The following is a 17,500-nucleotide window of genomic DNA, read 5'->3' as shown; positions in this document are numbered from 1 at the left end:
AGGGATATTCAGATCTTTACTTTTACTTTTTCTTCTTTCTATCTACTTTTCAATTATTCCTTATAAGAAAGAAAGATGTAAGGAACAGATGGAAAGGAGGGAAGGAGGGAAGGAGGGAGGAGAGAAAGAAGACTCAAGTAGAAATATGAGGCACGAATGAGGGTTAGGAAATAAAATATGGCGAAGGAAGGAGGAATGAGAGATAAAGATGAGGAGTAAGGAACAGGAAGGAAGGAGGAGGGAAGAGGAGAGGGGAGGAGAGGAGAGGAGAGAAGGAGGAGAGGAGAGAAGGAGGAGAGGAGGAGAAGAAGGCTCAAGTAGGAATATGAGAGACAGGAATGAAGATCAGGAAGGAAAATATCACGGAGGAGGGAGGAATGAGAGATAAGGATGAGGAGTAAGAAACAGAAAGGAAGGAGGGAAGAAGGAGAGGGGGAGAAGGCGGCTCAAGTAGGAATATATGGAAGGAAAGAAGGTCAGGAAGAAAAGCATGAAGAAGGCAGGAGTAAAATACAAAAATCAGAAGGAACAGGAGTGAGAGGGAGAGGGGGTAGAGGGGAGAAGGGAGGTGAAACTATAAATTGCTGGGGTGAGGGTGGGTAGGCAGGGCAGGGCTTCTGTAGGTACAAGTAGTGGTGGAGTGAGGGTGACTATGCTAATCACCCCATCCTAGGCCATAACCACCCCACCAATTATCCTTAAAGATTATGTCCTCAACCCCTCCCCTTCCCCTTCCCTCCCTCCCCTCTCCCATTCCTCTCCCCGCACATATCTCTCACTTTTACCCCATACCATTAACTATTTGGCAGCTAGTGATAGTGTGTCTGATATTTTGTTTAACTTATCTTACAGAACTCTATTATTTTACAGAGCAACACTAACTACTGTACCACTCCTTTTCCTATCACTGGTGTCTTGCAAATCTACCAATGTTTCAAACTTGCACCGTAACACATGTTTAAACTGCCAAGATTAATACCGCTAAGAGTTAACTCATGCCCTTCACGTCTCATACTTTCTTCCTCTTTATCCTCCTAGGGGTCGCATTAAATATTTTGGGTTTCCATGACCACTTTTATCAGAAACTAAAATGACCATCTCTCTCTTTCTTCTTCTATTTCATTTCGGGAGCAACATTGTCAGAGAGCACTTTCTTTAACCACTTCTCAACCCTTGGCTAGCCTCCCTGACACATACATTAAAATAAAAAGCTATTTCCAAAGACACAAACAATTAGATTCTCACTCTTGTTTTTCCAGTGGTGATACAGAACACTTATTAAACCATCAACAGAATCCCAAAAAAAACATCCTTGAAGACCTCCAGCAACTTCCACCAGAACACGATAGAAGTCACAAAGATACGCACTAAAACGTTTGAGAATATAGCTCAGTTATATTGCTCATTCTCTTCTCCACACACTCCAAGGCCGCCCTCATCAATATACATATAAAAGGAAAAACGGGAGGCCAGAAATAATAAAGTAGCCAGAGAGAGAGAGAGAGAGAGAGAGAGAGAGAGAGAGAGAGAGAGAGAGAGAGAGAGAGAGAGAGAGAGAGAGAGAGAGAGAGAGAGAGAGAGAGAGAGAGAGAGAGAGAGGAAGGGGAGGGGAGGGGGAAAGAAACTGACGAGGGGGGCGGTGGTAAGTAATGAGGAGTCGTTAGTTGACAACCCCCATGCTGCTGACGAAGGGAGGGGGGCGTGGGGGTAATAATGGGTTAGTAGGGATGTAAAGGAGGGTAGGGAAGAGGGTACGAAGGTAGAGGGTGGGAGGGAGTGTATCAGTAAGGATTTAAGTATATGTATAAAGGGAGGTAAGGACAGGTATTAGGGAAGGTTAGGTAAGCGAGTAAAGATTGGGGGGTAATGAAGGAAAATGTTATGAAGTGCTGTTGCTTTTTTCTCTTTCTTTTTTTCCTTTTATGGGGAATGAGAGGGGATTGGTAAGTATTGAAGTATGTAGGTATGAGAGCTGCAGGGAAGGTAATGAAGTGGTTAGGGGGAGTGAAGGGTAAAGGGAAAGGGAAAGATGAGAATGTGGTGATGGATGGTCAGTGTATGAAGGTAGGAAGGAAGGAAGGAAGGAAGGAAGGAAGGAAGGAAGGAAGGAAGGAAGGAAGGAAGGAAGGAAGGAAGGAACGAACGAACGAACGAACGAACGAACGAACGAACGAACGAACGCAGGAAAAAGCGAAAGGAGCAAATAAAGAAAGGAAGGAAAAAATGAACGAACAAGAAAAATAAGGAAAAAATTAAAGGAAGGAAAAAAAGGAAGGAAGAAAGGAAGGAAAGAAGTGAAGAAACGGAAGAAAAATAAAAAAAAAGACTCGCATAATGACACATGCCTACTTACATACACACTCTCTCTACCCCCTCCCCCACCACACAAAGAAACAAACACGCACACACACAGACACACACACACACACACACACACACACACACACACACACTAAAACAATCATAACAATATAAAAATTCGACGACGTGTTCAAGGAGGAGGAGGAGGAGCAGGAGGAGGAGGAGTGGAAGTCTCACAGGTGGAGAGAGAGAGAGAGAAGTTAGGAATGTTTACCTTAGCGGGATCAGCAGCAATGCCTGATAAGTCCCTCATGCCAATTACCACATTCCACCACACGTGCCTCTCTCTACCAAATGGAGGAGGAGGAGGAGGAGGAGGAGGAGGAGGAGGAGGAGGAGGAGGGTTTTTGTCTCTCGCTTAGTTAGTCAAATTTCGTAAACAAGAAGACATGCAAATGAATGGTTGGAGGCACTAATAATTAAGCAACTGTGGAGATGAAGATTTTCCTTTCCTTCCTTCCTTCCTTCCTTCCTTCCTTCCTTCCTTCCTTCCTTCTCTCTCTCTCTCTCTCTCTCTCTCTCTCTCTCTCTCTCTCTCTCTCTCTCTCTCTCTCTCTCTCTCTCTCTCTCTTACATCTTAGTTTCTACTTTTTTTCAGTATTTTCTTGTAGCGAAGGTGTCAGAAGGAAGAGGAGGAGGAAAAACAAGAGATAAAAGAGAGATAGGAAGGGAGGAAGGAAGAGCCAGACGAATGGAAGGAAGGCAAAAAACGAAAAGAACAAGGAGTGAGGGAAAAAGAAATGAAGGGTGTAATGGCAAGGAGGAAGAAAGATGATGAGAAAGGAACGGATGAATGAAGGAAGAAAGGGAGGGAGGGAGGACGAACTAAGAAACTCGAAGGAGGGAGGAAAAGAAGGAAGAAGTGAATAAACTAAAAGAAACAATAAATGAAAAAAGAATGAAAGAAAACAAACACAAACTGAGAAGAGAGAGGGCGGATAAATGGACAGGGAGAAGGAAGGGAGGAAGGAAGGAAGGACGGGAGGAAGGAAGGAAGGAAGGAAGGAAGGAAGGAAGGAAGGAAGGAAGGAAGGAAGGAAGGAAGGAAGGGAGTACAAATAAGAAACAAAACGGAAAGAATATAAGAAAAAAAGCAACATGGAGGGAGAACGAACTAACAAAATGAAAGGAAGGAAGGAAGGAAAAAATGAAAGAAGTAAATGAAAACGAAACGAAAAGGAAAGAAAAAAACAGAAAGGAAGAAAAAAAAACTAAGGAAGACGAACGAACAAACAGAAAGGAAGGAAGCAAGAGAAGAAGACTGGAAGGAAGGAAGGAAGGAAGGAAGGACACGAGGTCAGGCTGGCGGACAGGAGGGAGCCAGGGGCACTCACAACCTGTTGCGGCTCATCATCCTTTGTGCCTTCTTGGGTTACACGGCTGCAGGCATGGCGGGGCGGTGGGGTGGAGGGGAGGCAGGGTCGGCATGTGCCCACTAGCACTACCACCACCACCACCGTCTCACACACACACACACACACACACACATCTGCCACCACAGCTTCTAGGCACAATAGATCAGGTGAAGTCAACCTATTTTACCTGCCAGAAGGTCATTCCTTCAAGTCCTGTCTCCAATAATAACCTGCATTAAACATTAATTCCCCAAGTATATATTCTTCGTGGGTACAGTCCTGCCCTTAAGTCGAGTAACTCTCTGCAATATTTTTTTTTTCAGTGTTATTTGCGATTTTCCCTTCAATCTCACGTCTTTTGCGCGGAAAGTTGGATAGCTTTAGATTTTCTTTAAAGTTTGTCAGCAGATCAAAGGACGTAACACTAAAAGAAAACGAGAGAAAACACGAAATAGTACAGTGGATGTGAGGACAGAAGACTCAAATTATGTTCCCTCTCCAAGTTCCGGCCTGCAGTCACTCTCACACTCACTCTCTATACACAAAACTCATATGCATGATTCTCTAGTACACTCTATGTCACCCTACTTCCCATCACTAAAGCAACCATCAACACAGGCATAAACATTCATCCCTCTCCAGGAACAAACCACCTCCTACTCAGTCCACCTCTCAATACACAAATAATTGACCAGTGAGTCTCTGTTACACTGCCACTTATTCTTCCATCATTGAAACTTCTACCACTAAAGCCACCAACATTTCTCTCTCTCCAGGAACCAGCCGCTACTAATCACTCTTAGTCCACGTCTCAATACACCATTTTCTTTTACTAGTGATTCTCTATTGCACTGCCACCTATTGTCCTATCGCTAACACACCCATCAAAAGGCTACCAACATGCCAACATTCATCCCTCTCCTGGAATCAACCACCTAATCAGTTCATTTCTCAATACACCTAATGTTTACCTCTGATTATTACAGTCTGTGTCATCAATTCCCTCATCACCACGAGATCTACCCTCCGTTACCCAGTTCTTGTCAATATAACCACTAACATTTGCCCTCCATCAGCAAACAACCACTACTAATTACCCAGTCCATCTCTCTATTCATAAAACCGTTACTAGTGACGCTTTTACACTCTGTGCTATCCATTTCCCTATCACTACGATCTCTATCACTAAGGCCACCATCACTAAGGCTCCCATCACCAGCGTGCCACCGACGCCTCACTCCTTCCAGCACAGTGGCCCGATTCTCACGTTGCAATAAACAAGAGCACTCTGCATTCTTAAGGAGGCTTGCGTTTTTAACATTCCTCCAAATTGTACCTTACCCGACGACCCTCCCACGTTAATTACAAGGCATCTTCCTCAGGTGATTCATGGCTCGTAAATATTGTTCTTAGTTATAATTAAATCCTGCAAGTGATTGACCAAAATAACTTTTCAGCCCGGAACGTGTCATCATTGTCTCTATTAGCGTCCACCATTCTGTCCTGAGGGAGGGACCCAGGTGAGGACGGCCGGGTGCCCTCCACACAGCCTCAGGAGACGGCCGAGGCATGGAATCTTATCCCTTCAGAGGTAGCAGGTGAAGAGACGTGGATACATGCCCTCCTCGCGTCCACACCAGGTTATTTTGCCGCATCGAGGGTGGAGCCCGTGAATCATCAGGCTTTTGGTGCTAAGACAAAGGCGCGGCATCTGGTATATTTACTATACTTCTAAATATATTTTATTCTTATTCTATAAAGTCGACTTGCATTTTAAAAAGTTATTCTCGATTTGTGTTTTACCTCCATATCGTGTTTTATTGCATGATATTGCACTGTTGCCTGACCACATACTTTATTTTTACTACATACTGACTTTTTGCAGATTTCAAGCCTTCGCGAATTATTTTCTTGCAATAATAACTTTATTGGCCAATTTACAGAAAGCTGTGGTTAATAAACTATCAATTTTAATAAAATATATGTCAATATGCTGGTATTTCTCATCTCACGCCTTTCAGATCAGCTGACTAACACTACACTCAAGGTTACGGTGATCGGGAAACCTCCAGGAGATCCCCAGCCATTCCCCGATATGCGAAAACTGGCGAGTCACTGACAGAGCACCGGGGCGCCAGCCAGCCAGGCATTCACCACGCACGCCCTCCTGCTCACCGCCGGCCATCCTGTGCGTGGCTTTACTGCGCTCAACGAAACGATTTCAAGGGCAGATACTTTACATATTCTATTTCAACTTTGGTACTTTAACGTAAAAACCGGCGAGGAAACGGTTCTTATAATGCACATTCGCCACACGGAGAATAAAACGAGTGTGCCGCGGGAATACTTCTGTCCGCACATTCCCGTGGCAAATTCTGAACCATTATTTTTTGCTTGGCCGAAGCACACTCGGCGGGTAAACAGGTACATAAAAACGAGGACCCAGGCTGCACCCAAAAATTATTGAACGCGATTCGAAACGCCTCAGCAGCGTGTATTTACAAGGCACGCGGGGCCCGAGGAACTGCAGCGCGTTAATGATGGCCCGGGCGACAAGCGGGTGAAGGCGGCAAGGCGAGGGGAGGTATACACACGACTCGAAATACTTGTTGCCACCTTGAGTCAACGAGTCAATCACAGTCATTAAATAGATACCTCAAAAAGGGCATTAATATGTCCAGCGAGGGAGGAAAATGATAACAAACAGCAATACTTGGCGTCAACTTCTACTTAACACGGAGTGATTTGGACAGGAGACCTGTTCGTCTACTCTACTGGGAACATCATGATTGAAGTGATGAACTGACATTCCTTGCCCGCCTCAAATGACATCCTGAAGGAGGACGACTATTGTGGCACGGACCAGCGGAGCGTGGGGCGAGGGGAGGAGAGGCTGTGTGACGGTGGCCAGATATTTATGACTTCAGATACTTGTGAACTAAGCGCTTTATTGGTACATATTGATTCAGAATGAATGTAACAGTAGCAGTAGTAGTAGTACTAGTAGTAAGTAGTAGTAGTAGTAGTAGTAGTAGTAGTAGTAGTAGTAGTAGTAGTAGTAGTAGTAGTAGTAGTAGTAGTAGTAGTAGTAATTGTTGTTGTTTTTGTTGTTGTTGTTGTTGTTGTTGCTGTTGTTGTTGTTGTAGTAGTAGTAGTAGTAGTAGTAGTAGTGTGGTGGTGTAGTAGTAGTAGTAGTAGTAGTAGTAGTAGTAGTAGTAGTAGTAGTAGTAGTAGTAGTAGTAGTAGTAGTAGGTAGTAGTAGTAGTAGTAGTAGTAGTAGAAGGAGGAGGAGGAGGAGGAGGAGGAGGAGGAGGAGGAGGAGGAGGAGGAGGAGGAGGAGGAGGAGGAGGAGGAGGAGGAGGAGGAGGAGGAGGAGGAGGAGAAGGAGGAGCAACCTCAATGGGCATTTCTTCTTTTAATTTTGTTGCCCTTGGCCGGTGCCCCTTATACATAAAAAAAAGTAGTAGTAGTAATGGAATCAGTAGCAATAGTAGTGGAAGTAACTAGTTCCACTAGTTAGTGGAACTAGTAGTAGTATTTTTACTTTACATAGAATCATGCAACCATAATCTCTCTCTCTCTCTCTCTCTCTCTCTCTCTCTCTCTCTCTCTCTCTCTCTCTCTCTCTCTCTCTCTCTCTCTCTCTCTCTCTCTCTCTCTCTCTCTCTCTCTCTCTCTCTCTCTCTCTCTCTCTCTCTCAAGTAACCTGCAAGAAGGTGTTTTTAGGGATGAATAATTCAGTCAGTTTCCACACCGATGCCTCGCTACTAATTGTGCGATAATTCCCCCGGTGCTTGCCTCTCTGCCCCTTAGCGCCTCTCCGATGCACCACGAGGGGCGCACCGCTGCTCACCACGGCCACTTACCACTTGTACTTACACCGCTATTTATATGACGCCTGCCATCGCATTCTCAACATAAATCCTACGGAGACGAAAGATATTACTACAACTATTACTATACTACTATTATCTCCACTCTAACCACCACTATTACTAATTCTTATAATGATATTTACCACCACAAATAATAACTATATTCCACGACCGGTAAGGAACACTGTACAGTTTTGCCAGTAATGCTTGTACTTGACGTAAGCACACGGCGGAGCACATCCCCATCTGCACACGGGCGCAACACGACAGCAGTAGCAGCAGCAAAAACCCGCCACGGCACGACAGCCTCCAGCCGGGCCCCAGCAAGCGCCTAATGCCAGCCTGTCCGGGCCCAGAGTGGCACATTAGAGACGCTCTGACGTCCACAACCCGGCTGCCTAAAACCCTGGGCGAACTGGTGCTGTATTGTCTTTTTTCTCTCTCACTCTGGACGCGCGCGCGCACATACACACACACACACACACACACACACACACACACACACACACACACACACACACACACACACACAGATACATACAGACAGGTGGATTAATAGAGAGGTAGACAGATTGATTAACTGATTGACTGATTGTTTGAATGATAGAGAGATAGATAGATAGACAGATAGGTTTACTGATAGTTTATAATTTATATAGCGAAAACCGTTATCACACATTAGCTACTTGTGTTATACAAGAACATTTGTGCTACTTCGAATAACACAAAAAAAAATGCAGCGGTTAGCACATTTGTAACTTAATATCACTCCCCATAAAACTTAACATTCAATGAAATATCTTCGTAAAAGCTACAATCATCCCGTCAGCAATCTCCTTTATTCAAATCTAATGAGCGTCATAACCTTGAGCCACACTCGCACTCCATCACTGTCCCTCACTCTGCATGTGCTATATCCTGAGAAGCCCCTAGGAGACTCTGTGGTGTTGTGGAGTAGCATCTCCACGCCTGACTAGTGGTGGTGCCCTGAGAGCCTCCTGTTACCTACACCATATCAAGAAGACAAAGACGACACAATAACAGTTCTATTATTATTTAAACATTGCATAAGTAAACAAATATTAGCAAGGAAAATGACCAATAAAACATATGTGGACAAGAAGAACATGACTAATTTTAACGACTCTATAAACAAAATAAGAAACAAGATCGCTGGGAGCTGTAGCAAAGGTTTATCCCATCATAATCACTAACCTGAACTGAACTACTCAACAAGTCACTCAACAGGACACGAGGGAATACAGGCATTGGATTACAGGGCAGAATACTGAACCATGCAATAATTCATCAGTGTTTGTCTGCTCGACGGATCAAGCCACGGTCCTGCTTGATGTTTATAAGATGTCCAATACTTTTTCCTTATTCTGTTCTTGATAGTGTCTCAAAATAAAAACCTAGTTACTCTTTGGACGGGATCTATACTACTATTCATCAGTACCTGTCTGTTAGATGGATCGAGTCACGGTCATGTCAAGCATTAACCCTTTCACTGCTATAGTCGTTCTTTGCCAGCATTCAGATCACTGTAAGAAATTACCTGCTTCAACACACAGAGACAAAGGGACGATAGGAAATTTAGTATTATCCCTTCTAAGCTACATAATTGAGTATTTGAAAAAACTGTAGTACAAGTATCAAAAACTGTAGGTTATTATGGAAAAATACTGTACATCAGAGAAAGGGTTACAACAAGACTAACACTACGACTTCATTATTGTTGTGTCCCTGCTGCTATCTCTGAGTAAGTCTGATCACTAAATGGATGGGGATCGAGTCGCTTTATGGTAAAGTACTCATCTCAGGGTCTAAAAGGTGGGAGTTCGATCCTGACTCACGGCGGTCCCTTGGTGGACGAGATGGAGCTCTTTCCGGAGTCCATATCGGTGCTATAACTCAATATATTTGTCATTAATAAACATACAAGCAGCACAGGACCAGCATAGCGTAGGGGAATGGACGAAGAAAGAGACATTAAAGACGCACTGCATCTAATATACTGAAGAATCTGGTGGTGGTGGTGGTGGTGGTGGTGGTGGTGGTGACAGCAATACAACAGCACGAGCACCAGATTAATAAAAATAATGCTGGTGGTGGTGGTGGTGGTGGTGGTGGTGGTGGTGGTGGTGGTGGTGGTGGTGGTGACGACAGCACACCAGCACGGGCACAAGATTAATAAAAGTAATGGTGGTGGTGGTGGTGATGGTGGTGGTGGTGGTGGTGGTGGAAGTGGCGGCAGTGGTGGTGACAGCAGCACACCAGCACGGGCATCTAATTAATAAAAGTAATCGTGGTGGCGGCGGCAGTGGCGCGGCAGTGGCGGTGACACCAGCACACCAGCACACGCAGCACATTAAAACAAGCCATGCCGCGTCACCGTCGCAGGCTGAACACCGGCAGCAGAAAGCAGCGCGTCCCTGGGGCTCTCATCTTAATGCAACACCTCCCTCCCCGCTGATCAATTAGCCGCGCCACTCGTTATCAGCCATTCACCTCCACTGCGCCCAGAAACCACCACTAATCACTGCCACTCGCCTAAGTACATCCAGATTGATGAATATTTTCCCCCACAACCAGTACCAGCGTGATAACCATCTTGAGCACACTTCCCACATGCTACATCACATTCACTCTCACTAACTAGCTGAGAAAGAAATTATCTCTGCCTTCAGATGCCACCGTCCACCCACCTTGCCTCGCCTCGCCTTGCCTTGCCCTCTCGCCCTCCTCCACTTGGCCTGCCTCTCTCCCAACGCTCCACAGCCTGCAGGGTCAGGACTCTTAACTGAGATACTGGTGCACGATTCCAGTGTTCTTTTGCATGCACGGTTATTCGCATTTAGGTATCGCGTGTTGTGTGTGTGTGTGTGTGTGTGTGTGTGTGTGTGTGTGTGTGTGTGTGTGTGTGTGTGTGTGTGTGTGTGTGTGTGTGTGTGTGTGTGTGTGTGTGTGTAAGAACATCTCCCTCGCTTTCCTTCCTTTTCCTCTCTCAACAATTCCCTCTTTCTCCCACTCAAAATGTTTTCACTTCCACTTCTCTCCCTCACAAACTCCACTTTTTTCCCACTCAAAATGCCTCCACATTCATTTCCTTCACTCCTTATCCCAGCCCTCCATCCATCCACCGCCTTTCCTTCCCTCACCCCTGTCCTCCTCATAAACTTCATCTTGCATCATGGCTGACGTATGTTTTAGCGCGATGGCATAATTATAATGAGCACACTTGTTCCCCACCAGCGGGGCATAATACCTGGCGGGTAGGGAGGACGTGGGCGGGCGGGAGGGTGGGCCGCAAGACAAGACGGCGCAGGGTAGGCAGGAAGAGGGGCGGGGAAGGGTGTGGGATGAGGGTGGTGCAGTGGGCGGGGCGGGGCGGGGCTCATGTCCTCAGGAGTGGTCCCTATCATCCATCAAAAGTTACCTTAATCTCCGGGTTGCGTTACTGAGATGCAATTATATTCTCTACACCGGTGCGTCCTTCCTTCGCTTATGTGTGCCGACCTCGTCTCACCCCGCGCTGCCCTCGCTGCTGCACAGAACACAAAACACTTCTGCTCGTGTAGATGCACAAAATGGAGCATTGCGTACACCTCTAGACAAAAAAGAGGAACAAATTGCGGTAAATCTCTTGTCTCTAACGGGGGTTAACGAGATTTTCTGAAAGACACTTCAAACGCTTTATTATGTTTGTCAATACAGCAGAAAAGTATTAATAGTGTATGGACGGGCAGCCAAACAGTCCATTATTAAGATTAAGCTTTTTGTAGCAACTTACATAAACATAAAAACATGAATGTACATACAATGATGAACTACAAAATGAAATATAAAGAAAAGATGCAGTTTCATAGAGATGGCGAGTTAGTAATTAAGTCACATAACAGAAAATTAAGTACTTGTGTGGCAAAGACTCGGGAACAAAATTAAGCAGTCTATCTTTGCCATCCTTCACATCTTCTTTCATTCACTCATTCCATATTGTCATTTACTTTCCATCTTTTCAAATCCCTGACTCATAGACCACATAAAACATTCTCTCTCTCTCTCTCTCTCTCTCTCTCTCTCCTCTCTCTCTCTCTCTCTCTCTCTCTCTCTCTCTCTCTCTCTCTCTCTCTCTCTCTCTCTCTCTCTCTCTCTCTCTCTCTCTCACCGGCCGGCAACATGCAAATTTTCCGCCAAGGTAACTCCCAGAAAATGGCCGTCAAAATGTCATTACCGGTTCTAATTACGGATGAAAGCCGGATGAGATTGACTATTACCGTTGTGGAGCGGCTCGAGTCGGCTGCCTCTTTTAATCCGTAATTCTTATTGTCTAGAGCCTCTTTGTGGCATATATTTTGTTCCTGTTTCTGTCCGTTCGTCATTATTGCAGCCCACTGTTATGTAATAAAGGGGGATGGTGGTGGTGGTGGTGGTGGTGGTGGTGGTCGTGGTGGTGGTGGTGATGGTGGTGTGGAGTAGTAGTAGTAGTAGTAGTAGTAGTAGTAGTAGTAGTAGTAGTAGTAGTAGTAGTAGTAGTAGTAGTAGTAGTTGCTGTTGTTGTTGTTGTTGTTGTTGCTACTGCTGTAGTAAAACGAGGAAATATGGCAAAATATGCATAATTGTTTTTTTTAGCACCGTTAGTAGTAGTAGTAGTAGTAGTAGTAGTAGTAGTAGTAGTAGTAGTAGTAGTAGTAGTATTGATATTGTTGTTGATGTTGTTTTGTTGTACAGCTGTAAAAGTTAACATAAACAGTAAAAAAAAATGTTAAAAAAAAAAGACTACTACAACACCTCAAATCACTCCAACCGCGGTGGTGTATCATAGCTGCTACTCGCGCACCTTGTCCTCAGTCATCACCTGTGTAACTGAAAGGCAACGTGTGCCAGCGTGTATCTCTGATGATGTCATGAATACGTTTATTTGGCAAGGAGTCATCTTGTATCATCATATCCACATACTTTTCTTCCTTGGGTTCATTAATTACGTCTTGGCATCACGTGCTTCAATCTGGGTCCCTTTGCATTCCACCTTTCTATGACAGAGTATTTCATGAGACTAAGGTCAATATGCTGAAACACTTCTGCGCCTTACATCCACTACATTCAAAAGGCTACAGTTGAAGTTACATGGGTTTTTAAGGGTTTTTAAGGTTCTACTATAAGATGAAAGAGATTTCATCATCATCTGGAAAAAAAACCCTGAGAATTTGGTTAATTATTTTTGCGACCTTTTAAAATAGTGGTGAGAGCAAATGGTTTCAGAAAAAACGGGCCTAAATTTCGCGTTGCCATTTCTACTGTAGCCATAATATTTATTCACCACCTTAGAGCAATGTGAATTAGTATGATTGATAATTGGTATAATTTGAAGACACTTCTCTACGAATTATTTTGGCTTGTGTTTGAAGTACCTCCTTTAGGGTCCGGCACCTTTAGCGGCCTTATTAGCACCATTTTTTTTTCTTTTTCTTCTTTTTTTTTCCAGTTTTGTTACCCTTGCCTACAGCACTTCTTGCATACAAAAAATACTAACTCACTTTTTTTTTTCCAGAAGGCTAAATTCCACTCTGCACAATATATTCTAGTCTTAAAATTTATGCAACTATATCTACTTTTTTACCTTTTTATTACCGTCATGAGACTAAATTCCTCAGTCCAAATTTAACTCTTGTCCTTCTGTCACTGCTTTCTTGGACCAATATAAATCAATACGGCTAATAATCTCAATGTCACATACTTTTTTTCCCAGAAGACTAGATTCCAACAATGTCAGTAATTTCTCAGAGCAATATGAATTAGTGTTGCTGGTAATCTTAGTATCACACGCGGTCACAATCATGGAGCGAGTCGGGACATCAGGCATATCATTTACATACATCATGGGCAATAATTGGAGGTAAGACTGAACTTTGAGTACGACGCTTGTCACATTCCCCCATGAAGGAAATTTATCACCTGTAACTGCTCTCATTTGGGTTTCAACAAGGCATGCTTCGCTCTTATTCTTTTCTGTAATTTCTCTGTTTTCCCTTATTTGTTATCTCCACTCGAGTCTTCCAAATGGCAGCAAGTCGATTTTCTAAGTCTGCAAATGATTTATTTAGCCAGTTGTTCAGATCTGTAATTATCCTATCGTGTTCCTGCTGACAGATAACAAAAAACAACACAATTATATATAAAGTAAACTCAGGAACCCTCTACCTGACGCTATTTTTCCTCATTCCTATGAAGTGGACTGTTTCATGAGAGAAATGCCAAGAAGTAAACTAGCTAATCAGAGTAGAATTCCATCTTTCTTTTTTTTTTTTTCGCAGGAGGAGAGGGGATCAACTAATCTCGCATTCCTTCAGTTGCTTCCTTTATAGGTTAAAAATCCTCCTCCCTCATACTAGGACTGTTTCAAGAGAGAAACATCAAGACGCAAGAACTGAACTGACCAATCTTGATGGATTCCTTTCCTTCTATTTTTGGAAGGATCAATTATTTTCGCATCCTTTAACTTACATCCTCTACTTCACCAAGCAATTACTATTACATATACATTACGTTGACAAGATCTTTACATCCCTCATTAATCTATCGTGTTCCTGCAGACAGGGACAAGCAGAGCACAATTATGCATTAGTAAACTCAGAACTCTCTATCTAATGTTGTTTTCCCTTTGATTTAAGAGAGAAACATCAAGACACAAGAACTAAACCAACCAACCCAAGTATATAATCCTTTCCTTCTTCTCTATTTTTGTTTTTTTTTTCATACCCCTTCACCTCCCTCCTTTATACGCTAAGACTCCTTGCCACTATTACACAACACACTGACCAATTACTATTACTTATACATTACACTGCCAAGATCTATTGCATTTTTTTCCTACTGAGTAACGTGCAAGTCATAGTCATCAGTCTTATCACTCTATTATTAACTCACTCCCTCCCCTCTACCTCTCTCCCTCTCTCCCCTCGCTCCCAGGTCTATGAAATTACCTAACATAGTCTCCAGTGGACATAATGACTCTCGGGTCCTTTATCCTAAATGTAATCAAGTAATTCTAGTTTGGTGGATATGACTCAATTTGCGTTACTACACCTGATGACTGAGCCGTGTGTCGTAACTTTATTTTATCCCTTACTGTGTGTGTGTGTGTGTGTGTGTGTGTGTGTGTGTGTGTGTGTGTGTGTGTGTGTGTGTGTGTGTGTGATCTTTCTCGAGGGAGGCAGGCAAAAGTCATTAGAAAATACATCAGAAGTAATTTCCTTGTGCTTAAAATGTTTTCCTTCTCTCTTTGCCTCTTCAACAGACCCACAGACACGCACATGAGCTCGCGCGCGCGCGCACACACACACACACACACACACACACACACACACACACACACACACACACACACACACACACACACACACACACACACACGTTAAGAGAAGGCTAATGAAGATCATTAGTGCAGGTTATGATTCACTTGTTAGCCTACGGGTGGTTCCTCCTCCTCCTCCTCTCTCTTCTTCTTCCTCCTCCTCCTCCTCCTCCTCCTCCTCCTCCTCCTCCTCCTCTCCTCCTCCTCCTCCTCCTCCTCTCTCCTCCTCTCCTCCTCCCTCCTCTCCTCCTCCTCCTCTGTCTACTACTTTCTCTCTACGCTTGGATTTTTTTTCTCATCACTTCATTCACTTCTTAGTCTCTGCTCATTAATAAATGACAATTATTTATGCCAATATATATATTCACTACTGATTATTATTATTATTATTATTAGCATTATCATTACTGTTATCATTATTACTATTATTAGCTGTTACCACTACTACTGCTGCTGCTACTACTACTACTACTACTACTACTACTACTACTACTACTACTACTACTACTACTACTACTCCTACTACTACTAGTAATGCTAATACCAATACTCCTATCACCATTATCATTCCAGTCCACAGCATTTTAGTTCCTAAGCAAAAAATAATAGAAATTAGCTGGTGGAAACGATGTCGGTGATGGAGGTGGATGACTGAGGTTAATTAAACAAGCGTATGAGTGTAGGATGGTGGATGGCTGCAAGAAGTGAAAGAGTGGAAGATTGGACATCAAAGGCTTGTAGTTGCAGATGACAAATGTAGATAATTGTGGTGGAGGAAGTGGATGATTTTAAGTGTGGATAAAATACAGGTGAAATTAGAGAGTAGTGGATGGAGGCAATGGAGGAGTACGGTAAATGTGCAAGTGGAAAGTGGAGGAAATGTCTGAACGAGGGACAAAAGTGTCTGTAAAGAGGAGTAGAAATTGTGGTGAGTAAAAGCGATTGTCTGAGTCACGAGAAGAATTAGTGAGAAGGAAAATGGGTAAGAAAAGAGGAGGAAAAAAATAAAAGTCAAGTGAGAAGGAAAAGATCAAGAAAAGTGTAAGAAAAGAATAAACGAATGTAAGAAGGGAACACAGTAATAAAAGAGAAGGAAAAGAATAAAAGTACATGTGAGAAAGAAGAAACAAAGGATAAGAAAAAGAATAAAAAGTACAAATGAGAAGAACAAAACAAAACGATAAAAAGAGTATAAGTACAATGAGAAGAAAAAAAAAAAAAAGAAAAAAAGAAAAATGTACAAGCGAAAAGGAAAAAAAAAAATAACATGAAAAAGGAGGCGTATAAACACACGGACGCAGGTATGAAAGTATTATATTTTCCTTTTATTTTTCACTCTCCCCCATCACGTTACGACCGAAGCTGCTCACTCATCCCTGACAATGCCAAGGACGCCACACACACACACACACACACACACACACACACACACACACATTATAATCGTAGCAGCAGCAGTATCCACACGTCCACAGGTCCGCGCACTACCTGTCCACCTCTTAACATACGCTATACGGGCCTTTCTTTCCCCACCGCTGCCAACTTGTCCAGTAGCTGCGCCATAAAACATAGCGCCTGTTTCCCGCCACGGCTACACGCTCAAGTCACACGCCACGCCAACACACGCCACCACATCCTGCATTTCATTAAAAACTCAATAGCCGCATCGCATCATCTGTGTCATGATTTCACCTCCAGCTCGCAGACGCCAGACCTATCAACCCCTTAAATTGCTCCCCCAGGCCCGCCCTCTTCCCCAGTATGCGCGGGAGAACCTTGGCACCCCTGCACCTCCACCCGGGGTAGCTGCAGCAGGACAATGAGTTAATCTGCAAATTGTATAATTAATTCCTTCATTTTTTCCCTCCACCAACAGAGAAAGGTGCATTAGTATTCCCCGGGAGTGTGGCGTCCGGGAGGCAGGGCGGGAAGGGTGGCGGGGACCGGGAGGGGCGAGGAGGGATAATTATCGTAAATACAGAAGGTCCGGGCAGCGGCCGGCATAGCTGACTGATTCAAGACGTCAACAATCTTCCTAAAAATCATGATTACACAGCGTAAGACGAAGGATGCCTCGAGCCGCTGAGTTACGGCAGACGAAACAACGCAGCAAGAGGAATAGGGTGCAAAGCCCAGGTAGCCATTAACTTGAGCTGCGCGAAAGGTACAGAAGAACTTGCTGCTCAGGTACATAATTAGCCCGTGAGATATAATCACTGCATTCAGAGAGCACCTCACTTCGGCCAGCCAGTTCCTTATTTACTCTTATTCCTGCAATGACTGTCTGACCCCTGGATCTGTTATATGGCTTAATCAAGACCCATGATGGCGTAAGTACAGACCGCCACTGACAAACAGCTTCTTGTGGGCCACCTGATGACTGACCAGGCATTCTTCCACCCACTCGCCCTGCACACTGCACTCCAACCCTCCATAAAATATGCAAGCAGCCTCTCTTAACTGTTACTGTGCGTCGTTTCGTCTAATCTATTTATTTATAAGTGTAACGACCGCCGGCGGGACTACAGGCAGTGTCCACGTGTGCGGCCCGTCTC

Source organism: Scylla paramamosain, chromosome 7 (assembly GCF_035594125.1).
Source record: "Scylla paramamosain isolate STU-SP2022 chromosome 7, ASM3559412v1, whole genome shotgun sequence".
Lineage (NCBI taxonomy): Eukaryota > Metazoa > Arthropoda > Malacostraca > Decapoda > Portunidae > Scylla > Scylla paramamosain.
This window is presented reverse-complemented; position numbering follows the sequence as displayed.